The sequence below is a fragment of the Dama dama genome, chromosome 19 (genome assembly GCF_033118175.1).
Source record: "Dama dama isolate Ldn47 chromosome 19, ASM3311817v1, whole genome shotgun sequence".
Classification (NCBI taxonomy): Eukaryota; Metazoa; Chordata; class Mammalia; order Artiodactyla; family Cervidae; genus Dama; species Dama dama.
The window spans coordinates 61,219,426-61,240,882 of record NC_083699.1 but is presented as its reverse complement, the minus strand read 5'-3'; the positions used below and the strand labels follow the sequence as shown (position 1 = coordinate 61,240,882).

At 41.2% G+C, this 21,457-nt stretch overlaps 2 pseudogenes; one reads left to right on the top strand and one right to left on the bottom strand.

Annotated features, from left to right (window-relative positions):
• The window catches only part of LOC133074091 (kinesin-like protein KIF11), a 42,936-nt pseudogene that overhangs the window by 7,560 nt on the left and 13,919 nt on the right, over nt 1–21,457 (bottom strand).
• On the top strand, nt 12,953–13,071 carry LOC133074254 (5S ribosomal RNA; annotated as a pseudogene).

The window sequence follows — 21,457 nt, the reverse complement described above, 5'->3', positions numbered from 1 at the left end:
GACAGTAAAGAATCTGCATGCAATGCAGGGGACCTGGGTTCCATCCGTGGGTTGGGAAGATCTCCTGGAGAAGGGAGTGGCTACTCACTCCAGTATTCTTGCCTGGAGAATTCCAAGTTTTTGGGCTCCAAAATCAACGCAGATGGTGACTGCAGCCATGAAATTAAAAGACGCTTGCTCATTGGAAGAAAAGCTATGACAAATCTAGGCAGTGTATTAAAAAGCAGAGACATCACTTTGCGGACAAAAGTCCATATAGTCAAAGCTATGGTTTTTCCAGTAGTCATGTATGGATGTGAGAGTTGGACCATAAAGAAGGCTGAGAACTGAAGAATTAATGCTTTCGAACTATGGTGCTAGAGAAGACCCTTGAGAATCCCTTGGACACAAGGAGATCAAACCAGTCAATCCTAAAGGAAATCAACCTTGAATATTCATTGGAAGGACTGATGTTGAAGCTGAAGCTCCAATACTTTGGCTACCTAATACGAAGAGCTGACTCACTGGAAGAGACCTTGATGCTGGGGAAGATTGAGGGCAGGAGGAGAGAAGGAGACAACAGAGGATGAGATGGCTGGATGGCATCCCTGACTCAGTGGACATGAATTTGAACTCCAGGAGATGGTAAAGAACAGGAAAGCCTGGCATGCTGTAGTCCATGGGGTCACAAAGAGTCAGGCATCACTGAGCAATTGAACAATGACACTACAAAAGCCATGAGACAAGCAACTCTTTTTTTTTTTTTTAATGAGAGGTTTTTGTTTTTGTTTTTGTTTTGCTTTTTGGCTGCCCTGGGTCTTTGTTACTGTGCTGTCTTTCTCTAGCTGTAGTGGGCGGCGGCAACTCTTCCATGGTACATGGACTTCTCATTGCAGTGGCTTCTCGTTGCAGAGCAAGGCTCCAGGGTATGAGGGTTCAGTAGTTGTAGCTCACAGGCTCTAGAGTCTGCGGGCTCAGTAGTTGTGGTGCGTGGGCTTAGTTGCTCATTGGCATGTGGTGTCTTCCCAAAGCAAGGATCCAACCCATGTCCCCTGCATTGACAGGCAGATTCTTAATCACTCGATCACCAGGGAAGTCCCGAGAGATTTTAAATTAACCATGGAAACTGTTATCAGGGCTTTAAAGGTCCAACATGTTTATGAATACAAATATTCCTATTTTAAGTGAATGTTTAAAATGTATCATCCAAGCATTTTTAAAAGTTCTAAATGGCATCTTCCAGATTTCTCAACTTTCTGATACCATAGTAAATTTCTTATGGAAGAACAGAAGATGCTCTGGTTTAACAGAATATAAATCAGGGTCTTGTTTACACAGTGGAGTGTGAACATTACAATTTAATCATCTAGTCTCTAAAATACATGCATCTCCCATGTTCAGCAGCACAGAATGTCAGCATTTTCAACACTTGTCAGAGACTCTAAGCACCTACTGGCTGCCATTTGGGTAAGGCCACTATGAACTGCGGTAACAGGGGAAATGTGCTCACTTTCCTTGTAGGTTTCTCAGAGTTGTAGCCCTCTGTCAGGTTATATCACCAAAAAGCAAGGGCACTACACACTCCAAGTGTGTACTGACTTGCCTCTCCTCACAAATGCCTTCACTGAGTTAAAGCTTAAAATTTAGTCTGTTTATAGTGAGCATTTGTGTAAACAAACAAAAAGCCTAATGGAAAAGTTTCTGTCTTCTGTATTTTTGCATTTTTACTAACTACAGTTCACATCTGTTATGCAGACAACCACATCAAGAATTCTTCCCATATATTAGAATCAAGAAAATGTGGTTGTAGTTTTGTTTTCTCTGGATGATCTTATATGCTTTCCTTTTTCAAAAATGAACACTATAGCCCATTGTGTTTCCATTAATACTTTTCCTTGAATAGGGTTCAGAATTTGTCCAGTTAGACTACTTCTCTCCAGAATGGGGCTTCCCTAGTGGCTCAGACAGTAAAGAATCTGCCTGCAATGTGGGAGACCCAGAGATTGAACCTGGAGTCTCCAGGATCTGGTAAAACACATGTACCCATTTTTCTAGGTACTTTCTTTTATCAAAAACTATTTTAACCTGCTACATATTATATATTCAGAGTACTAGGAGATTCAGCCTTTCAGAATCAAATACTTCTAAATAAACAGAAATAAAAACAAATATAATAAATATAAATTACTATAATGAATGTAAATATATGATAAATATAAATGCATAAGTGTAAATAACTATGTTCATGTTAATAACTAAAGGAAGACTTTGGTGGCCATGTTTTTCATCGTCTTGTGCATTTGCCTTGTGAGGAGGCCATACAGAGCGAGGCTTACAGCTTGGGCTGAAGAGGTGTTGTCTGTGTCTGGCTGGATCTGCCACTCACTCTGACCACAAGTGAGTAATTTGACCATTTTAAGTTTCAGCTCCTTCAGAGTAAAAGTTGGGTAACAACAATATGTACCTCAGGAGGTTATTCTGCGGTGTATGTGTGTGTGTGATATTTTGTTTCCTTTGCCTTGAAGTAAGCGCATAGCCTTGTCCTCTGGACCCATCTTTCCTCACTTACAGCCTTTCCAAACCTAAGAAATAGCTGTTTCTTCCTGCGGTAGCTCATCCATGAATTATAATGTCCTACATTTATAGGACATTAGACAGTTATCAAAGAGATCCTGAATCTAGGGGATTAACTTGATAACTTGAATGTGTTTCCTTATGAAGAAATGATCCACCTCTTTGGACCCACCTCTTCTCCACAATAACAGTTTCAGGGAACTCTGATGTAAATCATCTCTGCTTATTAGCCTTAAACTCATGAGAGGAATATATTTGCAGCTTTTAGAGCGTAAGCACAAAACATATAAATCTAATTGTCATGGAATCTTGGACTCTGGACTATGAATAGGCTCCAAAGTTGAGCGGATCTTGTTCACTAAGTGGCAGACTCCCCTCCCGCGTCTGCGCGCTGAGTGGCGTGTGTGGTGTGGGATGCACAGAGGTGCCTTCCGCCAGCCCAGCATCCTGAGGCGGGTCCCACAGGCCGGTCCCTCAGAGTTCTAAGGCTCCTGTGAAGTCTGGTCAGAAGAGTCAAAGTCGCTGTGAGCCGTTCTAACTGCGTCGTCACCCCTGGAGGGGCGGATGTGGTTGCTTTTATCCCTGAGTCAGACTGTCAGCGTTAAAGTTCATAAATCCAACTCAAATTCAGAAATATGTCCCTGACAACACTTAAGTTCTTTTCATCTGTAGTCATAAGAAATATTGTGGTTGATTGTTTCCACTGTATTTTCAGGATTTTTGTGGGTGTGTGGGTGTGTGATAATCGCGGTTATAAAGAAGGGCCGGTGGAGCCGGGAGTCAGTCCACTAGGCATCTATACCTGCTTGTCTCCCTGCTCCCCTGCCCCCACCAGCCTCCGACCAGAGCCCCTCCCTGCTCTTTTGGATTAAAATATTTTCACTGAACTTAATAGGCTGCCAATCGAGAACTATAAAAGGGAGTAAAATTTTTTCAGTAGGCTAATTCTAAGAACTGCAACTTCTAGTGAGCAACCTAAACAAAGAAAATATGAACAAAAACAAACCATGTGATAATGAAAACTCCTCTCTCATTTCCAGTGGTTTTGGAAAAACAGCATCACAAAAAGCAGAGAGACTAGAAAGAAAACAGCATCACAAAAAGCAGAGAGACTAGAAAGAAAGAAAGGTAGCATTATTTTTTAGACCAAAGAGTCCAGGTGACTCTGCTAAGCTGGTGGGGGAGGAGTGCACTGCTCTCAGCCCGTGGTTGGAAGACTCTTCTCTGCTCCCAACCTGACGCTCGAACCCGGCTCCTGGGACACTCAGTTAGACTGGATTATTACTGCTCAGTGTTAGAGGAGTGGCTCCCTTCCCTTTCAATTGAATGACAACAGCAGTGTATCTATGGCTTGTGTTTCTGTTGGGAGACTGACTAACAAGGTAAAGTCTTGATTAAAGAATGTCCTTAATCAAGGGCACAGCCACATTAGAAAGAAATCATCTTCATGAATCTTGCAAGAGTTATATCTCTGCACACCATCCACAGACCCCCATCCCCATCCTCACTGGAAGTTAAACTCAAGTGCCAAGCCCTGGCTTCATCCTTGCTCACCAGGCTGCTTTCTCTTTTTGTGAAGTGAAGTGAAGTGAAGTGAAGTGAAGTGAAAGTTGCTCAGTCGTGTCCGACTCCTTGTGACCCCATGGACTAGTCTATGGAATTCTCCAGGCCAGAATACTGGAGTGGGTAGCCTTTCTCTTCTCCAGAGGATCTTCCCAACCCAGGGATCAAACTCAGATCTCCCACATTGTGAGCGGATTCTTTACCAACTGAGCTATCAGGGAAGCACTTTGTGAAGGAGGTCCTATTCCCTTCTCCTTTTCAAATTGGACGTGTAGGTCATTTTTGTTTGCTATTTGAAATGTTATTGAAATGTTATTTGAAATGTTATGTAATGAGCTTCTTTTTCCTACACAGTTTAAAAAATTTCAGGAATCATTGAGGGGTGAGGCAGAAGGGAAGGGGGTTATCAGGAGGCTCGCACTTGGAGCTTGTGGACTATCCTCAGTGCCCAGAGGAAGGCCTGAGCAGGAGAGGACTGGGGTCTCTCCATCCCCACTTCCCTCAGTATTTTTCCTCTTACTTCTGCCAGCTCACCTCCAGGGACACGTTCTTTTTTCCTGCCTAAAGTGTGGGGGGGAAGTCTTGTCAGAGTTTTGTTGAAAGAGAACTGGCATTTGGGAGCAGCATTTGTTAGGAGGCTAAGGATAGATGGGCCTGCTCGCAGAGCTGCCCACAAGTGCCCACATCTCCTGCTTCCAAGCAAGCACATCCTGGGGGACTGACCTGGAACAGAGCCACCTGGCCTGGGAGCTGCTTTTCCGAAATTCCTCTGCACCTGACTTTGAGAATCCTCTCGGCCATCTGGTGCCCAGGGCCCAGCTCCTAGCTCAGCCGTGTGTGCAGCCAAGAGTCTGGGGACACAGGAATCACTTGCCCCATCAGTCACGTTCACATCCAGAGCCTGAACCAGTTGGGTGGAAGAAGCTCTGGCCTCAGCGGGGAGTCCTAAGGCAACAGGGTTCCCTGCAGTGCTCCCAGGTTACTCCATACAGAGTCTTTGCTCTCAGCCCCATTTCCCCTTCTAAGGAAAACTAAGATTTCTCTTTGAAACCTCTCAGGGCACAACTGCCCTGAACCCTGAGCTGGGGCAACATCCTTGGTATCTGCACACACCTGTGACTCTTGCCTGGGTTTCAGGGCCCTCAGCCCTGCGCCAACTCAGGCATCCTGACCACACTCTCTAGTTCTCTTGCTGTAGGAATGGCCACACTTGTTTTCTGTGTAAAACTTAAAATGTTTGTATTAGACTGAGCTTTCTGTTGTGATACTTAGAAAATAAGATAGTAAAATTAAGATACTTTGGTGGTTTAAATACTTGTGAAGTAATTTTTTTGTTTTAATATTACAAAATGCCTTAAAGAGTTCTAAGTAAATTTAAGAGAGGATCTACTAGATTTTCACTAACTGCTAAAAAAAAAAAACAAACACTTTGCTTTGATCCATAGTGCCTTACTGTGAGCTGTAACAGTAACCTCATAGCTGCTATACTCAATGATTTGTTTCATTCTGTTGTTTAAAAACAGGGATTCATTTAGCTGCATAGGAGATGAATTCTGTCATTAGAAACTTTGCCATCAGGCTTAAGAAATATATTTATAATTCATTTCTTTCAGGAAACAGGTTTCAAGATCTCCATAAGAAGTCTTTTATTAAGATAAATCACAGCTTTGTCAGTTTCTCCAGAAGTATTTTTAATTTCCGAGCAGAATCACAATAATAAAAATAAATTAACCTAGTAGGTTATTTTCTTTCTAATGGCATGTTTTTATTAATAGAATTCCAGTCTACATTATTTCTTGGGCTTCCCTGGTGGCTCAGGCGGTAAAGAATCTGTCTGCAATGCAGGAGCCCTGGATTCAATCCCTGGGTTGAGAAGATCCCCTGGAGAAGGGAATGGCAACCTATTCCAGTATTCTTGCCTAGAGAATTCCATGGACAGAGGAACTTGGAAGGCTATAGTCCATGGAGTCACAAAGAGTCAGACACAACTGAGCAACTAACACACATATTTCTTACTATTTGCTTAGTAGAAGCAACCATTCATAACATTTTATAAAAAACATTTAGTGCCTTTTTTTTTTTTTTTTTTTTTTTTAGCTGCACTAGGTGTTAGTTGCCACACATGGGATCTTTAATTGTGGCATGCAAACTCTTACTTGCAGTCTATGGGATCTAGTTCACTGACCAGAGATTGAACCCAGGCCCCTGCATTGGGAGTAGCCACTGGATCACCAGGGAAGCCCTCTAAAGAACTCTTAAAGTGAAACTTTTTGGATGTTTGCAGCAGCTCTGGGCAGTCCTAGTACTGATACTGTTCTGCATTCTTGAACCCTTGTCCTCCTGAGGGACACAGGGGGCCAAGCGAGCAGATGCTACCTCAGCATCAGATCGCAGGGCCAGACTTGCTGTGCAACCTCCCTTCCAATGATGTCCTCTTTTAACTGTTCCTCTGGTAAATTCAATAGTTTTCCTTGGAGCATGTGTTTAAAAGGAAATCCTAGATGTGTTCAAACATTGCTGTTCAGTCTCTATTTTCTGTTTTCAAATGACTGGTTCCCATGTTTGATGAAGCTCAATTAAAAAGAAAAAAAAACAAAAAACAAAACCTGTCCCAAGTATTCATTGTATAGATTTCCATGCCTGGGGAAACATAATATAGAAACTGAATCTGAGATCATTTTATTTTATTTTTCAGAGATCATTTTAAATAAACATTTGAGTTTTTATATGATACTGCTTATTTCATTAATGCTTCTGATTTATGTAGTAGTGCCATCCCCATTTATGTAATGCAGCCAATCTCAGCACCCTCACCTGAATATGACAGATATTTCTATATTTTCCTGTGTGTAAGTCTCCTTTAGTATGCCTAAAAATATAAATGTGCTTGTGTCCTATTCTATTCAGCCTTCTTTGATTCCAAGTTAAGAGCCACTGGATGAATTCACCTCTAGCTCTATTATGTTTTTAAATCAAGTATCAGGTAACATTCCTGAGTATGTGGTATTATTTTTCTCTAAAAAATCAAATCCTTCATGTACTTGCTCACCTACTATAGATGGACTGTAGTGATCTTTGTAAGTCTTTGTTTATTCATGTGTTTTCTCCCCCCTAGAGTAAAAGAAGCTGAAGAGGTTTGTAGGCAGAAAAAGAGAAAGTCACTCTATAAAATAAAACCAAGACATGACTGGAATTTTAAGTGTTTATTCTGTTTTTTGATTTGTGGTTTTTCTCTGCCTTTTAAACACTCTTTTCTCAGAATATACAAATCCACCTAATAATATTTTAATCATCTTCCTCTTAAGTTTGAACAAATAGTGAGCTTCCGGCTTAGAGAATCTCCTTTTCCTTCTACCTATTATCAGGTACCAGAGGCTAAAAGAATTTCAGTGTTCAGCATTCAAAGCCTAACCATCAAGATGGATCCACTGAGCGGGTGCATATATGTGGGGGGCTGCTGGTGGAGTTGGGGGCCATCTTTCACTCTCCTCATCATACATGGGTCACAGCACAGCTGTTATAATCCCATGAGCACCCTTGGAGCCTAACAACAGGAAGTGCCAGGTACAGCATTTTTCTTTGCTCAGACCAAGGGCTCAGGCTACACAGGGGGCTACCAGCAGCTGTCAGCCCACAGCCAAGTGTAACAAGCCAAGTTGTTCCCTCTTTGCTCATTTCTCCCTTCAAAATAAAACACCAGGTTGTGCACAAGGAAGGGAAGGGTTTGGTGGACATGAGTCCATGTGATACTGTCTTATGTTTTGTTGAATGTTTGAGGGACTATCACTTGGCACTACAGAGTAAGTAAATGCTATTTTAAATGAAAAGTTGGGTTAGACCTTAAAATAGCATTTTGAATTGAGTTAGTCTAATATAGTGTAAATGGAAGATATTCAAATAACCCAAATTGGGCCACAATTAAACAGCTTTATTTAGAAAAAGTTAGAAATATCTGCATTTAAAAGGTATTTTCCCTTCTGTTTCTCTGTATCAAAATCTTACTGAACAACAAGTATTATATTATGGTTTGGTTTATGTTCTGTCTTTTTGATGAAAGTAAATCTTCAAGTCATGTATAGAATGAGAAGGAATAGTTATTTACTAACAACAATTATGCTGTTATAAGGATAGAAGAGAATTAAATCATATTAACAATGAGATGAAAGTGTGTTAGTCCCTCAGTTGTATCCGACTCTTTGAGACCCCATGGACTATAGGCTGCCAAGCTCCTCTGTCCATGGAATTCCCCAGGCAAGAATACTGGAATAGGTCACCATTCCATTCTCCAGGGGATCTTCCCGACCCAGGGATTGAACCCAGGTCTCCCGCATTGTGAGCAGATTCTTTACCATCTGAGTCATAGAAGAGAATTAAATCACATTAACAATGAGATGAAGCCTCGGTTCAATTTTCATATTTATGTGTTTGTACTTAAGACTGAAAATGAGAAAGGTGAGCCGATACTCTTTCACATCAATTAGAAGCTAAATTTTGAAGCCTTTTTTTCCCCTCAAAACATTAGTGAAAATTCTAAGAGATAAATAGATTTTATTTATATCTTTTTTCATTTATGAGCTTGTGGATCTTTAACCTTTTCTCAAAGAATTTGATCCAAATGAAAATGCTATTCTAAATGCCATACATTCTTTAAAGTTATTCCTTCTAACTATTTCTCTTACCTGGTGCATTTATTTCAGAAAGCAAAAATAAGCATGAAAACCTGAGCAATGAAAAGCAGAACAAAAATGAGTCACTGCAGCTGCTTCCACAGAATTCAGCTGGCATGAGGGCAGGAAGGAAACTCATCACTTTAATCACGTTTCTTCTTGGCTTCTTGCATAATCTTTGTTTTCCAGTTTACTGATTGTTGAATTCTACACTGTATTCATATAAAAATGCAAAAGCAGTAGGCCAGTGGAGGAGGTGACACCTTTTCTTTTTATAAAAGTTTATGGTATTTTACCAATAGACCAAAACAGCATGTGTAAGAGGCAGCATCTACATTAATTCTGAACATGCTAAACAGTAACCTCCAACTTACTGTTGTGAGAATATTCCCTATCACAGCGAAACAGTCTTTCTCCTGACGACCAGTACTCCACGTCACTGCATTTAGATTTATGGTTAACATGATATTTCTAGTGACTTGTATCAGTTTCACATCTACATATAAATTTTCTATTTTAAAACTGAAGTACCATTTATACATGTCATAGATAAGGCTGTCCCAGCTCTTGGGTTGGTCTCTGTAACTATATATTTATGAAAGAAGGTTATCATTTTTTTTAATCATCACACAATGAATAGGAAAAAAATATAGAAAAGGAAAACCCTTTCTATACATCATTTAATATAGGCAGGAATCATATTTTAAGTTAAATGAGGGCCTTTATCAACCATGTCCTTTAGGACCTACATAAAGCCCCCATCTGCAGCAAAGGTCAGTTAAACCAAAGTTCTGCCTCTCTATAACTTTTACCATTGCCCTTCTCAAAGAAAATGACACACTGCTTTTAAATGATCCTCATAAAATTGCCAAACATGACTAACTGTTGGCAAAAAAATAAATAAATAAATAACTTTTAGATGGATTGATATCTACCTAGGACTTGTTCATTAAACCTGCCTGCCTGAGTATTGTGACTTGATTGGGGTTTTCTTTAAGTCACTCCTGAAGCATTGTGATGGCTTTATCTAACATTAATAGATTTTTAAAAATGATATGTGTTGGGGTATGGCTATGAATAAAGGGGAGAATCTGTTGCTATTGCAAACCAATTATGGAGGCAATTTAAAAAGAAAATCTGAATTGTAACTATGTTTCTATTTATGTAAAATACTGTCCTTACCTTTCAGTCTGTAGTTGATGTGTACTGACACAGTAGTGGCTCTCGGGTTGCTGTTTTGCCATCTTCCTGTCTCCTTTAGTCCCTCCATGTATATATGAACTTCAATGATATAATGGGGAATTTAACAGAGATTGCTATGTGCAATACTGTATTTAGTGTTTCTATTTTAATTTTTCTCGGATGTTAATTTATATGAAAATAAAATACATAATAAAAGAGCTCTGTGCCTATTGTGTATATATAACCTAAAAGTACATGCAAAATATTTACCCCAGAGGGGGAATTAAGTTAGAGCGTCTATGTTCAAAGATTTTTGAAAGTTTTTATTTCAGGCTGAACAGTTATTAGTGAACAACGAAAGCCGCTCAGTCATGTCTGACTCTGCGACAGGGAATATTTCCAACCCAGGGATCGAACCCAGGTCTCCTGCATTGCAGGTGGATTCTTTACCAGCTGAGCCACCAGGGAAGCCTGAACAGTTATTAGCAGTTAAGTATTTAACAAATGCTGGATTGTAAAGATAAAATAATAATTCTGCTACATCAAAACATATTTTCTTAAGTTCAAATTTTCTTAATGCAGTTTTAGGGAAGAAGTATTTCCCCCTTATGGAAATACCAGTATGTTAATACCTAAGAAGTCCTTTTTCTAACAGTTACAAATTATTTGAAAAATTCATATGATGTAGATTAAATGGTGATAAAAATTGAGTTGATCTCAGGGAGGCAGCAGTGAGTGGTGGCAGGAAGTGAGATCTAATTCCCTGCCCAGGAACTGAACCTGGGTAGCCTGAATGAAAACCAGGAATCCTAGCCACCAGACCAGCAAGGGCTAGAAGCTAGAGGCTAATTTTCCCTGGGTCTTGGCCCCCAGTGAAAAATGCATTTATCATGGGGGCAGAAACTGTACATGCAGGTACAAAGTTTCTTATTAGAGACATAGCACAGCAACACGTGGGAAAGAACATAGAGCAACAGCTGGTTTAGTTAAGACAGAAGCAAAACAGAGATACATACCTGGAGAGAAAGGTTATGGGCGCCCCCCCAGTGAAAAGGAGCACAATAAAGAGGTGGTTAAGTCATTTATATAGGCCAGTTCTTCTGGGTCTTTGTCTTCCTTTCTGCCAATTTTCTCATTTCTTTCTTCACATCTGACCTATCCTGGGACTCCCCCTGGTGTGCACACACCCCTCAGCTAAGATGGATCTAGAAGTGAAGGCTTTGGGGAAAAGCAAGACTCATTATGGTCTGGCATTTTCGCCTGACTTTGGACCCACAAGGAGCCTTTCTGCGCATGTGTAGTGTTTCCCTTGTCCAAAAGGGGGTGGGGGGAGGGGAGATCTCTTAATCCTTTACTCAAGCAGGATTTTGTCCCTCTTTGTCCTTGCCATGACTATTAAAGTGTTATAAGAGACAAACGCTGGCTATTTACCCTCTTTCTGTTGTTACTTCCATTTCAGAGGACAAACAGGAGGCTGATTGTAAATGCCTCAACTGGAGCCTACCTATCTCTTGTCTCAGGAAATGTAAAAACAGGCTAGTTGTAAATGTCTATCCTGGAGACCATCTATCTCCTACATCAGCGTTATGGCAAGACAGTAAGGCAGAAAATTATGCCAATAAGGCACCACATTATGGTGCAAAAAATGGATATAGACAAGGAAATAGAAGGAATAAAAAGGAAGCATTATGCTAATGGAAAAGCATTATGGAAGTTGATGGGGGGAAAAAAAGCTAATGGAAAAGACTTGCTTTTACTCCATAAACCATCTTTGAATTTAGGTCTAATTTTTCACTATAAATTTTCATCACCTATAAGTTGGCTTGTCATCTACTTTGTGCAAGGGCCTGGAGTTCATAACTACTAGGGGGTCTCCCATCTAACTACTAACCAGACCCGACCCTGCTTAGTTTCCCAGATCAGATGAGATCCGGCGCATTCAGGGTGGTATGGTTGTAGATGGAGGTGGCTGCTGCCAGGCGCCCTAAGAGCCCTGCGCTGCACCTCCCTTTCCTCTGACCTGCTGGCCGCAGTTCTCCACGGGGCACGCGCTGCACTTGAGCCGCACGACCCGCGACTGGACTCCGGCCGGCCAGGGCCTGCAGTTCGGAGGCCAGCCGACGCCGCCCAGGCCCGCACACCGCCACCCCGGGCCAGCACCCGCCTGGCCCAGCCCGTGGCCCGGATGACTTCCGGGACCCCGAGCGGCCTGGCTTCGGCCCTCGGAGCCTCCTGCGGGCTTAGGAGTAGCCCAGCCGGGGCCCTGCGCGCCCATCCTGCCCGGTGCCCAAACCCACCAGAGCGCGTCAGCCCCGCCCCTTCACCCTACCGAGGCCCGCCTTGCCCCTACGCCGCGGGCCCAGCACAGGACCTTCCTGAGAGAGCAGACGAGCGACAAGCAGGCACAGGGCAGACACACAGACACTCGTACGCACCCACGCGAAGTGAGACAGCCGGCCGCCGCACGCTCGTCAGCCAGGGCCAGAACCATAGCACCTGTGAGAGGCCGGGGCCAGAGGAAGGGCCGGGAGGCCGGGTGTCAGGAGAGACAGAGGCAAAAAGAGACGACGGTTCAGAGAGACTCGAAGACAGCGTGTGGGCAAGGGGGGCCTCGGGCAGGATGCCAGACAGGTGCAGAGGCCACGCGGCCCAGAGCAGCGAACGGGATAGGGGCAGGGGAGGCTGCCGAGCAGGGGCGGGCCTGGAGAGGCCCAGGGTGGGAGAGCACCCGAGACCTCCAGACCTCCGCGCCCCGCCCCCCCCCGCCGCACACAGGCCGGGGCGCTCCGGGTCGGAAGCCCGCCGGGCTAGGCGGGTGCTGGCCGGGGGGTGGCGGTGTGCGGGGGCGGGGCGGCATCGGCCAGCCGGAGTCCGGTCGCGGGTCCTGCGCTCCGTGGAGAGCTGCGGCCGGCTGGCCAGACCGGCAGGTCAGAGCGAAAGGGAGGCATAGCGCAGGGCTGTTAGGGCGCCTGGCGGCAGCTGCCTCCATCTACAGCCATACCACCCTGAAAGCGCCCAATCTCGTCTGATCGCGGAAGCTAAGCAGGGTCGGGCCTGGTTAGTAGTTGGATGGGAGACCGCCTGGAAATATCGGGTGCTGTAGGCTTTTTGCCCCCCTCTCCTTTAGCCCCCGGCGCGCTGGCGCCGCAAGCCCCACCTGCTCCTGGCCCCTCGCACCCCACCGCTCTCAGAGCCATCGGCTGCCTTGCAGCCGGCCGGCCGGCCAGCCAGCCAGCCAGCCAGCCGGCGGCCCTCACAGGCAGTGGCGTCCCAACTCTTGGGTCCCCGCAGCCCCAGCCCCTCCCCAGGTGGGTGGCCTGGGCCCCGACTCCCTCCGCAGACCTGGGTTGTCTCCGTGTGGCCCGCAAGCCCCTCTGCATTCGGCTTCCAGGAAACCAGATGACAGTTAGGTCTCCATCTGGGGCTCCCTTGGCACGCCTCAGGCAATCCTGGGGGCTGCCTCACCCCCAGCCGCATCCTAGCACATGCGCAACCCCCCCCCCCCCCCCCCCCCCCCCCCGCTGTCGAGACAGGTCAAGAGCCTGAAATCACGGGTAAGGGAGACAGAGAAAGAGAGAGACAGCAAGAGGACCACACAGGCTTCCCAACCCCCGGCTTCCACACCCTCCCGCCTCCACTTTGGGCATTCACCAGGCTCCCAGTCGGCCTGACCATACCCTCACCCACTGACACACTCACACACACACTCGATCCCTGATCCAGGAAGATCCACAAGCTTCGGAGCAACTGAGCCTACAAGCCACAACTATTGAGCCTGTGCTCTAGAGCCCAGAAGCGCAACTACGGAGCCAACATGCTGCAACAACTGAAGCCCATGCGCCCTAGAGCCTGTGCTCCAAAATAAAAGAAGGCACCACGAACAGAAGTCCACACACAACTACAGAGTAGCCCCTGCTCACCGCAACTAGAGAAAAAATCCCTTGCAGTAACAAAGACACAGCACAGCCAAACAAAAAATTTTTTTCTTAAATATTCTGTTTATTTTTTATTTTTACTTTTTTGAATACATATAAAATAGAAAAGGTAGAAAACAGTATTGCAGAGAAAAGTCCTTTCCTTTCCCCTCCAGCCCCTAGAACCCCAGTGCCACTCCCACCACTGAGGGGGGATTGTTACCATTTTCAAACACATCTAGAGGTATTTGGGGGCTTCCCAGGTGGCCCCAGTCATAAAGAACCCTTCTGACAATGCAGGAGATGCGGGTTCGATCCCTGGGTCAGGAACAATCCTGTGGAGGAGGGCATGGCAACCCACTCCAGTATTCTTGCCTGGAGAATCCCACTGACAGAGGAGCGTGGCAGGCTACAGTCCATTGGGTAGCCAAGAGTCGGACATGACTGAAGTGACTTAGCGCGTATGCAGAGATATTTTATTATCCATATTCAGACAGATATGCATACATATGTATGTATAACCACATATGGACACACACCATATGATAGACCACTATGTATGCTATGATGCCTGAAGATCATTTCCTCTTGTTTTTCTTAGCCATGATTCTGCTGACCACATCAACGGTCAGCATTCTGACCACAGCATCCTCTCTCCTCCCTCCTCCAGATTCCTTCTCATAACCCACGAGTTCTGCATGTAGACACTTCTCAACTAACAAATCCTGGGTCCCTTGAATTCATGTGGAGTTTCTTTCTTAACAATTTGAGATAATAAGAATATTCGTTACCTTATTAGCCTCAGTTGACAAAGTCTTGAAGATATTCTTCAGTTGACTATTGATTTCCAGTATAGATGCCACAGTGGGGGATAAAGCTGTTCCCAGTGAACTGAGGTGGTCAGTCTTAAGTACATTCTGGTTTGAAAGATAAATACACAAGTCTTTAAAAAGGATATTTTCACTTGCATAAATCTGGCTAGTTAAATGATAACATTTTAAATACCCTGTTAACTAAACACGTGATTATTAAAATCCTAAGTGTCTATTCTCTTTTTTATAGCCTACAGAGCCTACTGCTAGAGTTTATATTCATCATAAATCACTTAATCCTGCATACAGGAATTAAGAAATGGTCACTTTATGTACAATAACTTCTTAATAGTCTACTGTAACATAAGTCAGAAGAATTCAGAAGAGGGGAAAATGACAGTCATTTGATAAAATTTCAGCAATGCAAACAAACAAAGGAAAAAAAAAAAAACACCTACAACTGTATTTCAAAGAAATAAGCTTCAAACAACTTTAGGTTACTAAGTCAAAAGAGCTGAAACCAAATAGCCTTGAAAAGTAGGCTCTGGGTTGGAGGCATTTAAGTTTGAAGAACTGGTGACTTACATTTTATTGGATAAGAACTTGTCATGGTTCTGGTTCATGTCAAGGTATACAGAAAAGTTAGAGAGTATTTTAGATTGGAAATTTTTATAAAAAGAAGAAAAAAAATTCTGAACTAAGCTCCTATTACTAGGGCAAGGATGAAGAACTATAACGAAATAATTAGTAAATGCTTAAAAGAGTACTGGTTTTCTTTTGAAAGAACTATCATACTAATTTCAACTCGTTCTGTGGGAACAGCAATCACCTCTTCAGACTCAAGCTTGCTTATGACTTGGTAGGAAGACATCAATAAACAGAGACTACCATTTATTGAGTGAGTGAATCAATTTTCATACAGCAGAAACTAACAGAACATTGTAAAGCAATTATAACCCAATTAAAAAAAAAAAAATTCCCAAAAAGTAAGTACCAGTGGGCATCTTTTAACCTTGTCAAATTTGGGTGACTAAAGAAATCTACCTAATAATGTCATACAAGCACTGAATTTAGGCAGAATGTTGGCTAACATGAGCAGTATTTACTTGGAAAATGTTCAACAAATATTCTTAAACTCAAAAAGGGAGGCAGAGAGCCTATACAGAGGGAAAAATCAAAGTAAGTTATATGGCCAAGAACTCCCTAGACAAATGATACAATTACAAAATAAACGGTATAAAGAAATCAAGTGTGGAGAAGGTAAACAACATTGTATAATTAGATGACTGGCTTCTACAGAATTATGGAAAAAAGCCTCACAGTTACAGGCCAGAAGGACCTGATTACAACATTGGACCCCACAAATTGTTATATATGTTCCCCCAAATTATATAAGTCATTTTTCTTACACATTTTTCTGTATTTCTGTAGCTTTAAAATTAACTACTTAATATACCCTTCTGGTTGGGTCAGTGTAACATTAGCATGACGATTCCAGGACCCTTAAGAAAAGGATAACTGACCAATTTCTGAGCCAGCTAACAAGTCATAGGTCCCTTGAATTCATGTGGAGCTAAACCTACCACTCTTTCTAGTTATTAAAAGGCATACGAACTCCTACACTCTATGTTACAGAATAGCAGTGAAAAAGGTTTTGAAGGTTATATATATGCCATTGGAAATTAATCTTTCTGGGAGGAAAAAAAGCAGTGAAGAGACCTGTCTTTAAAAATATAAACCTACTCTATTAAAGTAATCTGTTTACCACTGTGTCTAGTAAAGCTTAAGATGAAAGAAGAGCAGTTAACATTGTTTTTGGAGACTTATCAAAAATGTAATCAAAGATTTACTAACAATCAATTCCTGAAGCACAGTTTTACTTTCTGCTGCTAACGATTGTTCTTTTAATATCATATTAGACATCTGAGAAACAAGTGTAGACACATTTTCTGGAATCAATGTGAGAGATCCAAGTGCTGCTGCAGTAATAGTGTCTAATGCAGAGACAATGGATGTCAGCAGGGTACCTACACCAACAAGAAAAAAGATGTCAACCTGGACTTAAATGTGTATTTAAACACAAATACAACCTTGGCAAAATTCATATCCCTGTTGTGGAAATTTGTAACAAATAAGCTTAAAATAACTGACTCACTACATAAGCATGGAATTATTTTAAACATAAATTATGTTCTATAGTATTCAGGAAGCACTTGGCACATCCGTAAGTGTATCAGACTCAAAACTGTAACTTAGTGTAAGAGTCAGAATAATCTAAAAATTAATCTCTAACTAAAAGGAATACACAGGATTTCTGTAGATAAAAAAGGTTAAAGAAGAGAAACTAGAAATCAATAAATAAATTTTTTAGTGGTTAGCTTAAACTCTAAGTGACTTTTTAAATTTTTCATGTCTGCATCTTCCAAATTTTCTATAGTGAAAATAATACTTTAATATCAGTTTTGAAAAGAGTCTCACACTAAACACAGTAAGACTGGAATAAGAAATGCTTGAACTAAAGATGGTACTGATGAAATTATTTGCAGGGCAGCCAAGGAGACACAGATGTAGAGAAGAGACTTATGGACATGGGCGGGGGGAGGAAGGAGAGGGTGAGATGAATGGAGAGTAACATGGAAACATATTACCATATGTAAAAATAGACAGCCAAGGGGAATTTGCTATATGACTCAGGGAACTCAAACATGGGCTCTCCAACAACCTAGAGGGGTGGAATGGGGAGGGAGATGGGAGAGAGGGTCAAGAAGAAGGGGACATATGTATACCTATGGCTCATTCATGTTGATGTTTGGCAGAAACCAACAAAATTCTGTAAAGCAACTATCCTTCAATTAAAAAAAAGAGAGAAATGTTTATAATTACCAAACGAGGTCTTGTGAACTTCTAGCATGGCCTTTTGTTTCATGCTGCCATCCGTAATTAATTCTTCCATATTATGAAACAGACTATTCAAGTTTTTGCCAAAAACATCTTGAGCTTCTGCATTATGCTGATCAACTGCCTTCTTACAATCCAGTTTAGAATGGAGACCAAATACATCTTTTGTAGTTTCTTCAACTATGTTAAGCAACTGTATATGATTTTTAAAAATAAGTGTTGATAAGATGGATATGACAAAAGCAATCTAATGAAAATATCTGTGTTTCATTAAAGACTTCTAAAGAGAACTGGTAAATTTTATATAGTATCAGAAGAAATTTTTAAATTCATGCCAATGTTTATTTCTCCTCCGCTAGCCTAGACAAGGAAAACTGATTTTGCCAATCAATTTTAATAATTATGCTCCCTGACAAATTCTTACCCAATCTGTGTTACTAAGGCAGGAGACCCTGGTTCAATTCCTGAGTCAGGAAGATCCACTGGAGAAGGGATAGGCTACCCACTCCAGTATTAGTGGGCTTCCCTTGTGGCTCAGTTGGTGAAGAATCTGCCTGCAATGCAAGAGACCTGGGTTCGATCCCTGAGTTGGGAAGATCCCCTGGAGAAGGAAAAGGCAATCCACCCACTCCAGTAATCTGTCCTGGAGAATTCCATGGACTGTATAGTCATGGGGTCACAAAGAGTTGGACACGATTGAGTGACTTTCACTTTCATGTGTTACTTACTTCCGAAGGATACACCTAATAAAAAAGTGAGTACTTTCAACATAGTCCATCATTAGAAGATACTAAATTCTTGATGACTAATTAGTCTCAACCATGACCACAGGTAAAGCAGTACGACACCATTATTTTAAACATCCATAAAGTATATTAAGGTCAGGTTCTATTTTCAAAACTAGAGGAATAGATTTTTCTTAAATAAGCATCTCCAGTAAAGAAAACCTAGATGAAATAGTAAAATAATATTTCTTAAATGGACAGAAGTATCATTTGTAGTGAATAAGTAGAATTTCACAATTTCTTACCTTATGCTAAGAAAGTTACTTCTAGCCATTCTTTAACTTCTTTAACACGACTACAAATAAAAATAAAAGACAAACCCTATTGGCAGCATCATGAAGTCTCTCCTCAGTACTTTCCAAAGCCCAGGTGATATATTCTTCTTCAACAAGCTGTAATTTTGTTTCCTGTAAATGTCTTTGAGTGGTTTCAAGTTCCTGTGTCTTACTTTGCAGGTCAGATTTGCACTGGTTAAGTTCATTTTTACTATCCATAAATAATTCTGTAACCTACATATAACAAATTATTTCCATATAAAAGTTGTAACAAGTTACCAGGTAGGTTAGAACATTTCGTATGGTAACTGGTTTCTTCCTATAACTACTACTACTACTGGTAGTAGTTAGGACTCTGCGTGTCCAGTGCTACGGGCACAGGTTTGATCCCTGGTCAGGGAATTAAGATTCCACAAATCATGGGGCATAGCCAACCAAACAAAAACAAGTAACAGGTCTAATGAAACGGTGTTACTTCTTCAGATTCCTTTCAACACTGCCAGTGTGAGGGTGGCACTGAAGGGTCAGGTCTTTCAACCTTAGTTATTTAACATCTGGTTTCTCCCAACATCTGCCTTTAGTCACCTGATAAACATGTTGATGAAAATGTCTCAGCATTCACTATACAGCTTTCATATTAAATTACACAATTCAGTTAATTTCTTAAAATGCTACATTAGTATGTGTCAAATAGAATAACTTCTTCAAAAGAGACTCACTTCTTCATTATCACTAATGATAATTAAAAAAAAACAGTGATATAACTTAATTTTAGTTTAGAGGTCAGTAAGAAAAAAAATCTTAAAGAAAAAATATCAGGTCCCTCACATTCTGAAATTGCCTTTTAATATTTGCTTTTTACATGACAGTCAATACAGTTTTGAATGCTTACCCTATTTAGCTCTTCCTCAACAGCAGCAATTTTTTCAACCAATTCTACAATTTCTTCCTCTTGAACAGTTAGTTTTCCACTCATAGCTCTAAAATAAAATTTAAAAGGATTTTAATGTGAATATTGTTTCCTAATGCCTAGAAAATTTACTCTAACACAACTGAGGCAGTTACATATCATCTCTACTGTTTATCACTATCATGATAATGATGCCTAAGTATCAATAAGCAATAGATACAAAGTGCAAAAAGCAAATGTATTCTTTGTCTTAGGTTTATAAACAGACTGTTTTTCTTGTTTTCTCCATTTTGAAACTGAGAATCCCTACTGATTACAGGCGAAAAAAAAAAACATGTATGTATATAAAATTTGAGAAGCTACAAAGGTGACAGAGGACTATAACCCACATAAAGCAGAGGTGCAGGATACAACTAGGTGTCTATAATCAGGAATATGAAGAATAATAAACAAGACAGGCAGAATCCCAAAGAGGCTTGTGGTGTGAAAGCATCAGGTGTCACAGGAGGAAGGGGTAAAGATAAGGGGCGAAAACCTGGAAAACTAAAGTATGCATACAGAGCAATTAAACCTCCTGCACCCAGCACATAGACCCCAATACACACCCCAACACACATACCACTATCACACCACCACAAAAGTCCTCATGAGATAAACGATTCTTCTCTAGAGCACAGCTTCTCAGCTTTAACACTACTGACATTTTGCACCAGACAATTCTGGTCTGCTTTAACAAGCCTCTCTGATTTCTTGAGATTAGCAAGTGTCAGAAGTGAGTGCTGTCGTTTGCATTCTTCTAGTTCCTTTGTAACTACCATTTTCTATTCCACATTGTGCTTAAATGACAAAGAATTTTAAGAATGTAGATTTCCTCAAACTATTTGTTAGAGATATTGATTAAAGGAAAAGATAAAGTTGAGGTGGTATGAGAAGAGAGTTCATTCTAACAGTCTTTTGTCAGTTCTTTATTGGAAATAGCTCTTCAAAGTAGATGAGATATTTGAAATGCTTTCCTATATTAAATGTACAAGAGGGATGCAAAATTGTTATTAAATGAATGATATAGTTTAGGTAAATAATTTTTAATTGAAGTATAATTGACTTACAATATCACATTAGTTTTGGGTGTACAACATAGTGATTTGATACTCATACATTACAAAATGATCACCACAATAAGTCTAGTTATCAACTGTCACCACACAAAGGTAGTACAATACTACTGACCACACTCCCTCTGCTGTACATTCTTAGAAATTAATTTCCATAACCAAGGGCTTACCTAAAATTTTCTTCAGAAATGTACACTCATTTTTTTCACTAGTTGCAGCAAGATACAGTTTCAGACGCTCTATCTCTTCTGTATATTCCTATGCAAGAAGAATATTGTGTCAGATTAGCATTTCACTTTTTTTTCATTCAGTTTGGGGAAGATTTATAATAAATAAAACAAAGTTAGCCCTCTTATCTTTTTTAAAGCATAAAAATATGTGATTAAAAAGTCACAACCTTACTTTTCATTCAATATTAATATGGTTAGAATAAAGCCAATAGCTTTCATTCATTATAAAAATACAGGCTTCTGAAGAAAAAAACAACCTCCACTAGCCAGGTTGGTCTCCAAATCTCATCTCACACGAAAAGGAACCAGGGTTTCTTAGGGAAGTGTCTGACTCCAGGACTGGGACAAGAAACATTCAAGATGAACCTGGAACATCTTGTAAAACAAAATAGGAAGGAAGTGAAGGAAGCTTAGGCCAACAAAAAAGATTCAAGAACCCACTGAAAAAGGTACCCAATGGCCAGAGAAGGAAAATTTGAAAGTCAATGAGGTTATTAACTACAATTGTTAGCACAAATATTCTAAATCCATGAGTTTATAATGATGTTAAGAAAGC